At 37.5% G+C, this 13,593-nt stretch overlaps 1 pseudogene; it reads right to left on the reverse strand.

Annotated features, from left to right (window-relative positions):
* Positions 1-1,220: 1,220 nt before the first annotated feature.
* LOC104655744 lies at positions 1,221-1,940 on the reverse strand (annotated as a pseudogene).
* Positions 1,941-13,593: the final 11,653 nt, after the last annotated feature.

The following is a 13,593-nucleotide window of genomic DNA, read 5'->3' on the forward strand; positions in this document are numbered from 1 at the left end:
ACATTCCCACAAACAATGATTAAGGGTTCCAGTTTCTCCACATTGTAATCAACATTTGTCTGTTGTACTGATTACAGTCATTCCAGTAATTGTAGAGTGGTATCTCATACTGGCATTTAGTATCTTTTCATGTACTTCTTAGCCATCCCTTTATCTTCCTTGGAAACATGTCTATTCCAATATTTTTTGCCCATTTTTAATTGGATTATTTGTCTCATTATTTAATTTTTAGAGTTCTTTTATATTCTAAATGCAACTTCTTTTTCAGAAATATGATATGCAAAACTTTTCCCTGCACAGTGACTGTCTTCTTTCCTTTTTTTATCGATACATAACTTACACATATTTTGGGGGTATACATGATATTTTGATACATGCATACAATTTGTAATGATCATGATCAAATCAGAGTAATTGGAATATCTATCACCTTGAACTTTTATCTTTTCTTTATGTTGACAACATTCCAATTCTTCTTGTCTAGCTTTTTTGAAATATACAATATATTATTGTTCTGGTAATTGCCAATCAACTCTCTACCTCCATGAGATCTAATTTTAGCTTCCATTGATAAGTGAGAACATGTGATATTTGTTTTTCTGTGCTTGGTTTATTTTGCTTAACATAATGAACTACAGTTCCATCAATGTTGCTGCAAATCACAGGATTTCACTTTTTTATGGCTGAATAATATCCCATTGTGTATATACACCACATTTTCTTTTTTCATTCTTCTGTTGATGGACACTTAGGTTGATTCCATATCTTGGCTTTCATAAGCAGTGCTACAATGAACATGAGAGTACAGATATCTCTTCAATATACTGATTTCCATTTTTTTTTTTTTTTTGGATATGCATTCCATAGTGGCTGTACTAATTTACATTCCCACCAACGGGTTATGAGGGTTCCTTTTCTCCACATCTTCACCAGTATCTGTTATTTTTTGTTTTTTTTAATAAAAGCCATTTTAATTGGGGTGAGATATTACATTATTGTAGGGTTTTTTCTTTCTTTCTTTTTTTTTTTTTTTTTTTTTTTTTACTGGTGTGAGCCACCGCACCTGGCCCAGAGTTTTATTCTTTAGAGGAGGTCAGTGCCCATCACTTTCCCTGTCTACGGACAAATAAAAAGCTGCTCTCTCCAGAGGGGCGGCAGCAGTCCTGCATGGTCCAGTGAGTCCCAGAAGGTTTCAGGAGACCTTCAGTCCTGAGTCCCTTTCAGTCATCGTCTTCTGAGTCTGACTCTTCTGCAGACTCGGATGTGCTCTCTGGCAAGTCCTCTCCCATCTGCTGGAACCTTCCCAACTGTGAATCCCACATGTATTTGATGGTCACCTTGAATTCAGCCATCTCATACCCAAAAAGCTTCAGGACGCGAGCCTGCTCTGGGGTCAGCACGTCGCCCTCCTTGCATACCTCGTAGTCAGATAGCAGAGTCACCACACCTCTCTTGAGGGTGGTGGGCAGGCCCAGCTGCCTGAGCTGTGACTCCATGGAGTGGGGGAACTGCTCCAGAGGCCCTGGGTCCAGGCTCACAGTGAAAGCTGCTTTGTTACCAGCTCGGGTGTAGTCCATTTCTGTGTATTTCGTGAACCATTCATTCACCTCCTCCTTTGTGCGGTTGGTGAACAGGAAACCCATCTCACCCCTCAACATTTTGCTGACCTGGTGCAGGTTGTCTTTGTACTCATCAGATGGGCCCCGACCCAAGGCCACCATCATCGCCTTGTTTTTGCCGAAGAACATCCGGCTGTGCTTCCAGGCGTTCTGTATGTCCTTCAGCTTGCTGTTCCTCATGTTGGTCACAGAGACGATGAAAAGGTACTTGTAGGTGTCCACACATTTCCGAAGCTCTTCTATCAGGTTTTGTTTCAATTCCAAGCCTTTATTGGCAGTTTTGGTTAAGGAGACTTTCTTGTCGCGCTTGGATTTGGGCATCGCACTGAATCCACATTATTGTAGTTTTGACTTGCATTTCCCTGATGATTAGTGATGTTGAGTATTTTTAATATACCCAATGGCCATTTGTGTATTTTGAGAACTGTCTACTCATATCTTTTAGTCACATTTAAATTTGATATTTGTTATTTTGCTATTGAGTTGTTTGCCATTAATGGCAAAAACCACAATTACTTTGGCACCAACCTATTATTTTATCTTGACATAATCTCATTTGTTTATTTTTGCATTTTTGCCTATGCTTTTGAGGTCTTACTTAAAAAGTATTTGCCCAGAACAATGTTCTGAAGCAGTTGGACAAAAAACAAGACTCAACTATATACTGCATATAAGAAACTCACTTCACCTATAAAGACATACGTGGACGGAAAGTAAAGAGATGGAAAAAGATATTCCATGCAAATTGAAACCAAAAAGAGCAGGATTATCTATACTTGTATCAGATAAAATAGACTTCAAGTCATAGACTATAAAAAGAGACAAAGTAGGTCAATTTATAATGATAAAGGGGTCAATTCAGCAAGAAGACATAACAATTGTAAATTTACATGCATTCAACACTGGAGCACCCAAATATATAAAGCAAACTTTAATAGATCTAAAGGGGCAGATAGATTGCAATACAATAATAGCAGGGGACGTTTAATAATGAGCAATTTTGGAATATTGGCACTATTTCTTCTTTGAATGTTTGATTGAATTACCAGGGAAACCACCCACATCTGGGTTTTCTTTATGAGAAATTTTTAATTATATATTCAATTTCTTTAGTTGTTATAGATCTATTCAGATTTTCTGTTTCTTTTAAAGTCTGTGTTGGTAATTTGTGTCTTTCTGGGAATTTGTTCATTTCATCTAAGTCTTCTAATTTATTGGATTATTTGTTTACAATATTTCTTTGTAATCCTCTTAATGGCTGTACGTTCATTGCTGATGTCCCCTCTTGTATTCCTGATTTTGGTGATGTGTATCTTCTCTCTTTTGTTTTGGTCAGTTTAGCCAAAGATTTCTCAAGTTTTGTTGATCTTTTCAAAGAACAATTTTTTTTGTTTCATTGATTTTCCCAGTTGTTTTTCTGTTTTGTATTTTATTTATGCCTGCTCTAATTTTATTTATGTCTGCTCCATATCTTTGTCATGGGTTTATTTTGCTCTTCTTTTTCTCGATTCTGAAGGTGAAATACTAGATTACTGATTTAAGAGCTTCTTTTGTAATACAGATATTTAAAGCTATGTATTTTATCCTAAGCACTAAGTTAGCTACATCCCATAAATTTTATATGTTGTGTTTTCATTTTCATTCAGTTCAAAATACTTTCTAATCTTCTTTGTGATTTCTTCTTTGATCCATGGACTATTTGGCTATATATAGTTTAATTTCCAAGTATTTCTGGATTTTGCAAATGCCTTTCTATTGATTTATAATTTAATTTCCTTGTGGCCAGAGAATATAATCAGCATGATTTCAATCCTTTTAAGTTGTTGAGACTTATATAGGCATAGCATATAGTCTACCCTGAGGAATAGTTCATGTGCACTTTTGAAAGGATGTGAATTTTACTGTGGTTGGATGCAGTCTTCTGTAGATATCAGTTAGTCAAATTGATTAATAGTGTTCTTCAAGTTGTTTCAATACTTACAGATTAACCATCTAGCAGTTCTATTAATTTTTTAGTTTCTAACTATTATTGTAAAATTGTCTGTTTTACTCAATTCTGTCACCTTTGTTTTAAGTATTTTTAGGGCTTTGTTGTTAGATAAAAACATGTTTATAATATTTACATCTTTCTATAAATTGTCAATTTTTGCCTGGTGTGGTAGCTTACGTCTGTAATCCCACCCCTTTGGGAGGCCGAGGCGGGCGGATCACCTGAGGTCAGGCGTTTGAGATCAGCCTGGACAACATGGCAAAGCCCTGTCTCTACTAAAATTACAAAAATTAGCTGGGTGTGGTGGCACATGCCTGTAGTCCCAAACTATTCAGGAGGCTGAGTCAGGAGGATCGCTTGAACCCAGGAGGTGGAGGTTGCAGTGAGCTGAGATTACACCACTGCACTCCAGCCTGAGCAAAGAGTGAGATTCTGTCTCAAAACAAATTGTCAATTTTATCAAGACAAAATATGTCTCTGTCTCGTAACAATTTTTGTTTTAAAGCCTATTCTGTGTGGTATTAAAATAGCAATTTCAGCTCTCTTATGGTTACTGTTTGCATGGTGTATCTTTTTCCATCCACTTACTTTCAACCTGTTTGTGGCTTTAAATCTAAAGTGTATCTCTTGCAGGCAGGAAATAGTTGCATCCTGTGTTTCACTTATCCAATCTGACAATCTATGTTTACATTGGGTTCCTTAATTTACTTATTTAATGTAACTTTATGTAGTTGGATTTATGTCTGCTAGCTGGGTATTTTTTCCATACATGTCTCATGCCTTCATTAATCTTATCCTTTTTCTTCACTACCTATTTTTGTTGAATAGATATTTTCTAATATACCATTTTAATTCCTTTGAAGTTGTTTTTAATATATTTTGAGTTGTTTTCTTAGAGTTGTTGTTGGGATTATAATCTGCATCTTAAAATAATCCACTTTGAATTAATCCTAATTTCACTCTGGTAGTATATACAAACTTCTCCACAATAGCTCCCTTCCATCTCTTCTCGATACTATTGCTTTTATGCAAATTATATCTTTTTATGTTGTTTGTTTTTTTACACAGAGTTCACTCTTGCTACCCAGGCTGGAGTGTAATGGCACAATCTCGGCTCACTGCAACCTCCACCTCCAGGGTTCAAACAATTCCCCCGCCTCAGCCTCCCAAGTAGCTGGGATTACAGGTGCCCATCACCAAGCCCAGCTAATTTTTTGTATTTTTGGTAGAGACAAGGTTTCACCATGTTGGCCAGTCTGGTCTCGAACTCCTGACCTCAAGTGGTCCACCTGCCTTGGCCTCCCAAAGTGCTGGGATTACAGGCATGAGTCACCCCACCTGGCCATCTTTATATGTTATATGCTCAACAATACAGTTTTAAATTGTTTTACACAATTTATTTTATTCAACGTTTTAAAAACTAAGAGAAGATTTAAATATATATTTATTCTGTCTATTATATTTACTTATGGAATTACTTTACCTGTGTTCTTTGTTTCTTCATAACATATTCAAATTACCATCTGGTTTTATATATTTTCAGCCTGAAAACTTCTTTTGGAATTTCTTATAAGGCAGGTCTGATGGCAATGAATTTTCTCAGTCTTTGTTTAACTAGGAATGTTTTTATTTCATTTTTCTTTTTGAAAGATATAATTCTTGGTGGACAGTTTTTTCTTTCAACACTTTGAACATCATCCCATTGCCTTCTGGCTCCATGGTGTCTAATGGGAGGTCAGCTGCTATTCTTATTAGGGTATTTTTGTGAGTCATTTTGTATTGTTGCTTTCAAGATTGTCTCTTTTTCAACAGTTTTTTTGTGGTGAATCTAGGTGTAGACTTCTTTTAGTTTACACTACTTGGAGTTTGTTGAGCTTCTTGAAAGTGTAAATTAATGTTTTTGTCATATTTTGGGAGTTTTCATCCAGTATTCCTTTGAATATTTTTTTCTGTTCCTTTTTTTCTCTCCTCTCTTTCCATTGCTCCCATTATGCATATGTTAGTGTGCTTAACAGGTGTATTAGGGTTCTCCAGAGGGACAGAACTAATAGGATATATGTATATATGAAAGGAAGTTTAATGGAGAGAATTAGCTCACATGATCACAAGGCAAATTCCCATGATAGGTTGTCTGCAAGCTGAGGAAAAAAGAAGCCACTAGTGGCTCAGTCCAAGTCCAAAAGCCTCAAAGGTAGGGAAGCCAACAATGCAGCCTTCAGTCTGTGGCCAAAGGCCCAAGAGGCCCCAGCAAACCAATAGTCCAAAGGCTGAAGAACCTAAAGTCTCATGTCTAAGGACAGGAGGAACAGAAGGAAGCATCCAGCATGGAAGAAAGATGAGAGCCAGAAGACTCAGCTTATCCCACCTTCTGCCTGCTTTGTTCTAGCCATGCTGGCTAGCTGAGTGGATGGTGCCCACCCACACTGAGAGTGGGTCTTCCTCTCCCAGTCCACTGACTCAAATATCAGTCTCCTCTGGCAGCACACCCACAGACACATCCAGAAACAATACTTTACCAGCTGTTTAGGCATCCTTCAGTCCAATAAAGTTGACACCTAATATTAACCATCACAAAAGTGTACTAAATTTCTCTAAGTCTCTGTTCATTCTTCTTTGTTCTTTTTTCTCTGTGTTCTTTAGGTTGCATATCCCTATTAATCTGTCTCCAAGTTCACTGATTATTTCCTCTTTCAGCTCAAACCTGCTGCTGTGCCACTCTAGTGAATTTCTTTATTCAGTTATCTGACTTTTCAATTCCAGAATTTCCATTTGGCTCTTTTTTCCAATTTCCATCTCTTTATTGATAGTCTCTGTTTTATGAGTCATTGTAGTAATACTTTCCCTTAACTTTTTTTTTTTTTTTTTTTTTTTTTTTTTTGCAGAGTCTCACTCTGTCACCAGACTGGAGTGCAGTGGTGCGATTCCCCTAACTTTTAAAGCCTGGCTTCCTTTACTTCTCTGAACATATTTATAAAAACATGGTTGAAGTCTTTTTTAACTAAGTTCAACTTACGGTCTCCTTTAGAGACAGTTTCTGTTCATAGATTTTTATTTCTATGTATGGGCCACACTTTCTTATTTCTTTGCATGTCTCATAAATTTTTGTCGACAACTGAATATATTTTAGATAAAATATTGTAGCAACTATCGATTATGTTCTTCTCCCCACCCCTCCCAGTGATTGCTGTTGCTACTGGGAGATTTTGTTGTTAATGTTATTTTTTGTTTGTATATTTAGTGATTTGCCTGGACTAAATATACAGTACCTGTCTTCCCTCCAATGTGGAACCACTGAATTGTGTAATCTGTTGTTTTTCTTAATTGTTTTTATTTTTAAGCTTGGCTTCTGCTATGGTCTGCATATTTGTGTACCCCCAAAATTTATATGCCGAAATCTAACCCCCAAGATGATAGTATTAAGAGATGAGGACATTGAGTTAATTAGGTCATGAGGGCTCCATCCTCATGAGTGAGATTGGTGCCTTTATAAAAGAGGCTTACAGGAGCCCTTTTGCCTTCCTGCCATGTGAGGACACTGTGAAAGGACACAGTGAGACGGTGCCATTTTTGAAGCAGAAAGTGAGCCCTTACCAGATTTCAAATCCGCTAGTCACTTGATCTTGGATTTCCCAGCCTCTGAAACTGTGAACAATAAACTTCTGTTGTTGATAAATTACCCAGTCTGTGGCATTTTTGTTATGCATTTTGTTTTATGGCATTTTTGTCACAGTTGACCAAATGGACGAAGACAGCTCCCTAGGAGTCATCCCTAGATCATATTGCTTAGTGGCCAACAAATATTGGTCAATGTTAAACAGGTTATACTTGAAGACCTTGAGCGAATAAAGCTTCCACTTTTTGCTGAGATGATTTTGGGGTTGGGGCATACATTCAAAGTTAATCCAGTTAATTGAGCTTCCTTAGCTTTTACTTTCTGCTTATGCGGAGCCTCCCCATCATCTGGGTGTGAGTAGATAACTAGGGCCCTTTCTGGTCTTTGCTTAGTGTGTTCTTAGCCCTGCACATACACACAGACTTCCGGATTCCTCAAGAATGTGACAGCCTTTTCAAAACCTTCTAAAGTTATCTCATTCCCCAGATCTCCACTTAACATTTTTGGTTGGTCTCTAGTTTGCTTAACCAGTATCATAGCCTCAGACAGTTATGGCATTAGCCTTTCATTTTTTGACACTGGTCACTATTGTTTTCAATAATATCCCTGGGCCTTTGGACTTCAGCAGAGCTCCAAGTCAGATCGCCACCCCCAGACAGGAGCCAAGCTAATCATCTTCATAAATACTGCAGCACAGAATTAGGCAGGTGGGGTAGGGGGAGGAGGGATGGGAGCAACCTCAAGTTAAAAACATCCCACGGTTTTTACTAAGATTCAGTAGTTTTTCTTGAACAAATGCTTTTCAGTTTATTGTGTCCCTCTGCTTAATGTTCAGAGTTCTGAAATGCTTGTTTTAATAATTTTACCAGTTTATCACTGCTTTTTTGAGGTGGGATCTCACTGTGTCACCCAGGCTGGGGTGCAGTGGCACAGTCATAGCTCACTATAACCTCGACTTCCTGGCCTCAAGAAATCCTTTTTCCTCAGCCTCACAAAGCACTGGGATTACAGGCATGAGCCACCATGCCCAGCCTATCATTGTTTTTGCGGGGGGTTAATTCGCCAAGGTCCTCACTCTGCCTGAATTATAGACTTTGTTTCATTTGCAGTTTTTAAAATCTTGTTACTCCTCTTGCTCAAAAAAATTATTTTTTAATCGACAGATAAAATTGTATGCATTTATTGTGTACAACATGATGTTTTGAAGTATATATGTGTTATGGAGTGGCTAAATCTATTAATTTACATATGCATTACCTCATTTGATTATCATTTTGTAGTAAAAACGCTTAACATTCACACTCTAAGCATTTTTCAAGAATACACTATTGATGCTATGAGCCACATCTTAGACTTCTCTAGCATTTCTCCAATGGCGTGGTATAGTGCTGAACATAGAACAGACATGCCTGGAAGGCTTTTGGGTCACTAGAAAGCTACCATAGATTATTCTGTCCAGTGAGGAATTGATATATTTCACTGCACAAATAATTGCAAATAAATGCAGAAATAATGTCTGACTAAATGTTCTGATGCACAGCCTGGGATACAAACCACAATTTTGTATGTTATGTTTGTGGTCTGCTTTAGAGTTTTCAATGCACTTTCGTTTTTTTTTTTTTTTAATTTTTTATTATACTTTAAGTTCTAGGGTACATGTGCACAACGTGCAGGTTTGTTACATATGTATACATGTGCCATGTTGGTGTGCTGCACCCATTAACTCGTCATTTACATTAGGTATATCTCCTAATACTATCCCTCCCCCCTCCCCCTACCCCATGACAGGCCCTGGTGTGAGATGTTCCCCTTCCTGTGTCCAAGTGTTCTCATTGTTCAGTTCCCACCTATGAGTGAGAACATGCGGTGTTTGGTTTTCTGTACTTGCGATAGTTTGCTGAGAATGATGGTTTGCAACTGCATCCATGTCCCTACAAAGAACATGAACTCATCCTTTTTTATGGCCACATAGTATTCCATGCAATGCACTTTCTTATCCGTGATCTCACTGATCCTTGAGACAACTCAGTGAAAAAGGTAGGGGAGGTATATATCTCTGTTTTATATTTGAAGAAAATTTAGAAGGCTTAGCTATATAAAATTTGTGTTAGAACTAGAGTGTGAAATCAAGTTTTTTATCTCCTTGTCTCTCTGATTAGTCACTTTCCCATACACATGACAATCACACAAGTTCCAATGTAAATATTATAATCATAACAAATACTACTAATAATAATTTAACAGTAACATAAAATGTTATCACTTAAGTTTTCTTGAACTTCACAGAGAACCTAAAGACCAGTACAAATAAATGTCAAATATATTCCTGTGAGGGTGGACTAGATTCTGCTATAAAAACAACCCCAAAATACGAGTGGTTGGCACAGAAAAATATATTTCTTATTTACACAACATTACCAATGCATGTCAGCAAGGACATCCTGCTCATCCTGGTCATTTAGAGTCCCAGGCTTACGGAGGATATATTTCAACACTTTTATGGCCACTACAACAGCGACTTGTAAATCTTCTGGCTAAGGAGTTCTACGTTACAGTGAGCTATGATCATGCCACTGCACTCCAGCCTGGGTGACAGAGAAAGACCTTGGCTCAAAAATAAATACATAATAAAATAATGTTTCTGGCCAAAATCTTTTCACTCACATTTCATTGGACAAAACAAGTCACTTGGCTTTATCTGACTTCATTGTAAGCAAAGATGTGTAATCCCATTCTGTGCCAAGAAGGAGGAAAGATGTGGTGAAGAACATGAATATTACCACCACCCCAAATATCCTTAAGTGAAATGCCAGGCCACCCAAAAAGACATGCTAAGAGAACGATGAAACAGAATTAGACCATCACTCAACTCCCATGTATTTAAGGAGTTGAGGTTGGAGAGCCAAAGTGGGAGGATTTCTTTGGAGAATTGTTGGTGTACTGAGTGTTTCCCTTCTCTGTCTCTCATGGGGGATCAAATGGGATATTTTTTCTCACCTCAGCCAAGTAAGAGGGGACTCAAAGGGTGGAGCATTTCAAAAACAATTATCCCCTGTGGTGCAGAAAACATGAGGACTCATATTTAAAATTCGCACATGGGAGGACTAGAGGTGCAGGGCCATGGTTGCACTGCCTGTTCCACAGCAGAGCTGAAAGGCATGATTTTCCAGGAAACAGACGTTGTCTAGGAGTTAGGGAGCTAGACGGGAATCACTTTTAAAAGTAATAATGCCCAAGAGAGGTGAAATAAGCCCAAAACAGCATTTATGTGGAATGGACTGAGGCTGAGGGAGGGAGTAAAAAGTGGGCAGCCTGAGAATAGTCACTGCCATCAGGGATGCTGGTCAGAGATTCTTAGTGGGAGGCTCTCCAAGAAACACACAAAGTCAGGTGCAGTGGCTCACACCTGTAATCCCAGCACTTTGGGAGGCCAAGGAGGGTGAATCACGAGGTCAGGAGGTCGAGACCAGCCTGGCCAACATGATGAAACCCCGTCTCTACTGAAAATACAAAAATTAACTGGATGTGGTGGCACACGCCTGTAATCCCAGCTACTCAGAAGGTTGAGGCAGGAGAATTGCTTGAACCTAGGAAGCAGAGGTTGCAGTGAGCCTAGATTGTGCCACTGCACTCCAGCCTGGACAACAGAGTGAGACTCTGTCTCAAAAAAAAAAAAAAAAAATATATATATATATATATATATATATATATATATATATATATATATATAAAATAAAATAAAACACAAAAAGTGGCCCTTGAGAGATAAATATGACCAGCAAACTGTTTTATAAGCTTCATACTAAGTTCTTTACATATATAAGTTAATCCTCACGCCTTATGAGTTTGGGCCTGTTTTTATCTCTATTTTACAGATGTTGAAACTGAGGTATAGAGAGGTTAAGCAACCTGTCTAGGGTCACAAAGATAACAAATGACAGAGACAGAATTTGAGCTAAGGCGGTCAAATTACATAGCATAGCACCTAACTATCTAGCCATCCTGCCCACCTTCTATGATGATAGCCATGTGTGTCACCAATGAGCAATTAAGAGCTTTGCAAAGACTCATTTTGACCAGATGATCTGACTTTAACCAAGAGTCTGTGAGGCTGAATCAAAAGCTAGGTCTGGGGAATCAAGAAACACATATTTTAAGAGGCTCTGGTAACATTTATTATAGTGTGGTATTACAAAAATTATTTTCTTACTACCTTTCACCTGGAAAATGAAATAAAATAGCCATGTAAGAAACAGTACAGATCTTAATAAATTATGGTTGACTTGGATTGAAACGAGTTATTTAAAAGAAAAACAACATAGATTACTCTAAGTCCTGAAGTATTTAGTTATACATGGGTCTGAAGTGCTACACACATACACACACATACACACAAACACCCCATACATAATACATGACATAATGTACAAGAGGCATGATATAGCATATGGTCTCTCATTAATTTCATGACCACAATACCAAATTCATACTTAATATTGCCCTACTCCATTCCTAGCAATCCACTATATTCCCCTAATTTTTTTCTCCCATACTCCAAAATAATTATCTCACTTTGTCTTCTCTTCTCAAACTTCCTCTTCCCCTTCCCTAATCACTCTCAACTCATAAACAGACTTTCAGAGAACTGAAGGACAGTAATAAAATATACAATATGCATATCATTACAGTCTCAGAGGAGAGAAATAGAGATTGGGGTACTTCACTTCCCAGCAGCCAAAACCTGTATTAGCTTCCTAGAACTGACATAGCAAAAGTACCACAGACTATGTGTCTTGAAACAACAGAAATTTATTATGTCACAGTTTTGGATGCTGGAAGTTCAAAATCAAGGTGTTGGTAGGGTCATATTCCCTTTGAAATGGATAGGGGAGAATCCTTCCATGTCTCTTCCTGGCTACCAATGATTTTCTGGACTCTGGTGTTCCTTGGCTTGTAACTACAGCACTTAAATCCCTGTCTTCATATCACATGGCATTCTCCCTGTGTGTGTCTCTGTCTCTGTGTCTCCCTTCTGTTCTTCTATGGACACTAATTATATTAAATTAAGGGTCCAGCGTACTCCAATATAACCTCATCTACAATGACCCCATTTCCAAATAAGGTCACATTCTGAGGTACTGGAAGTTAGTATTTCAACATTTGGAGAGGGCAAACAATTCAACCCATAACTTATATGATGATTATAAAAAGAGATCCATCTGATACTCCAGACAATATTTTAAAGCAAGTACAATACAGAGACCTAAATGGAAGTAAAGTTTCCACATTTTACTCAAGGTGGTAAAACTTTGCTACCAGACAACTGTAATAAATCACATAAGTATATTGCAATGCCCAGAGCAACCACTAAGAGGGCTATACAAATTAATATGCCCAAAAATGTTGTAAATAAATTAAGATAAAATTTTGAAAATTGGTCAAGTAACCTCCAGTAGAGCAAGAAGAGAGACTAAGAGGGACAAGAAACAGTGGAAACAAACAGAAAACAAATAATAAAATGGAAGACTTAAGCATTAACAAATCAATAATCACCTTTAATGTAAATAGTCTAAACACACACTACTCAAAAAGCAAATATTGTCCAAATAAATCTGAAAAAACAAAAACAAACAAACCATACACAACCTAACCATGTGCTGGTTACAAGCAACTCATTTCAAATTCAATTGCATGGATATGCTAAACGAAAATGACGGAAAGAAATATACCATGCAAGCATTAATTTTAAAGATAGGAGTAAATACAAAAATGATGAAGTAGACTTCAGAGACAAAGAAAACCTTTATATATGATAATAAGATCAATTCACCAACAAGACTCAATGATCCCAAAAGTATACACATCAAAACCAAGCCTCAAAATGTATTAGGCAAAAATTTATAGAGCTAAAAGGGGAAATAGACAAATCTACAATTATAATTAGGGATTTCAACAATTCAACTTGTAGAAATTGACAGAACTACTACACAGAAAATCAGCAGGGATGTAGAACTAGCAACAATATCTAATTAGCATATATAGGAAACTTTACATGACAACAGAACAATACATATTTTTTAAGTGCTCATGAATCATTCACCAAGATAGACTATATTCTGGTCCATAAAAGAAATTTCAACAAATTTTAAAGAATTGAAATACAAAAAAAAAAATTAGCCGGGCGTAGTGGCAGGCACCTGCAGTCCCAGCTACTCCGGAGGCTGAGGCAGGAGAATGGCATGAACCCAGGAGGCGGAGCTTGCAGTGAGCTGAGATAGCACCACTGCACTCCAGCCTGGGTACTGAGAGAGACTCTGTCTCAAAAAAAAAAAAAAAAAAAAAAAAAGTATATCACCAAATATAACCATTTG

Source organism: Rhinopithecus roxellana, chromosome 7, assembly GCF_007565055.1.
Source record: "Rhinopithecus roxellana isolate Shanxi Qingling chromosome 7, ASM756505v1, whole genome shotgun sequence".
In the NCBI taxonomy this organism is placed as follows: domain Eukaryota; kingdom Metazoa; phylum Chordata; class Mammalia; order Primates; family Cercopithecidae; genus Rhinopithecus; species Rhinopithecus roxellana.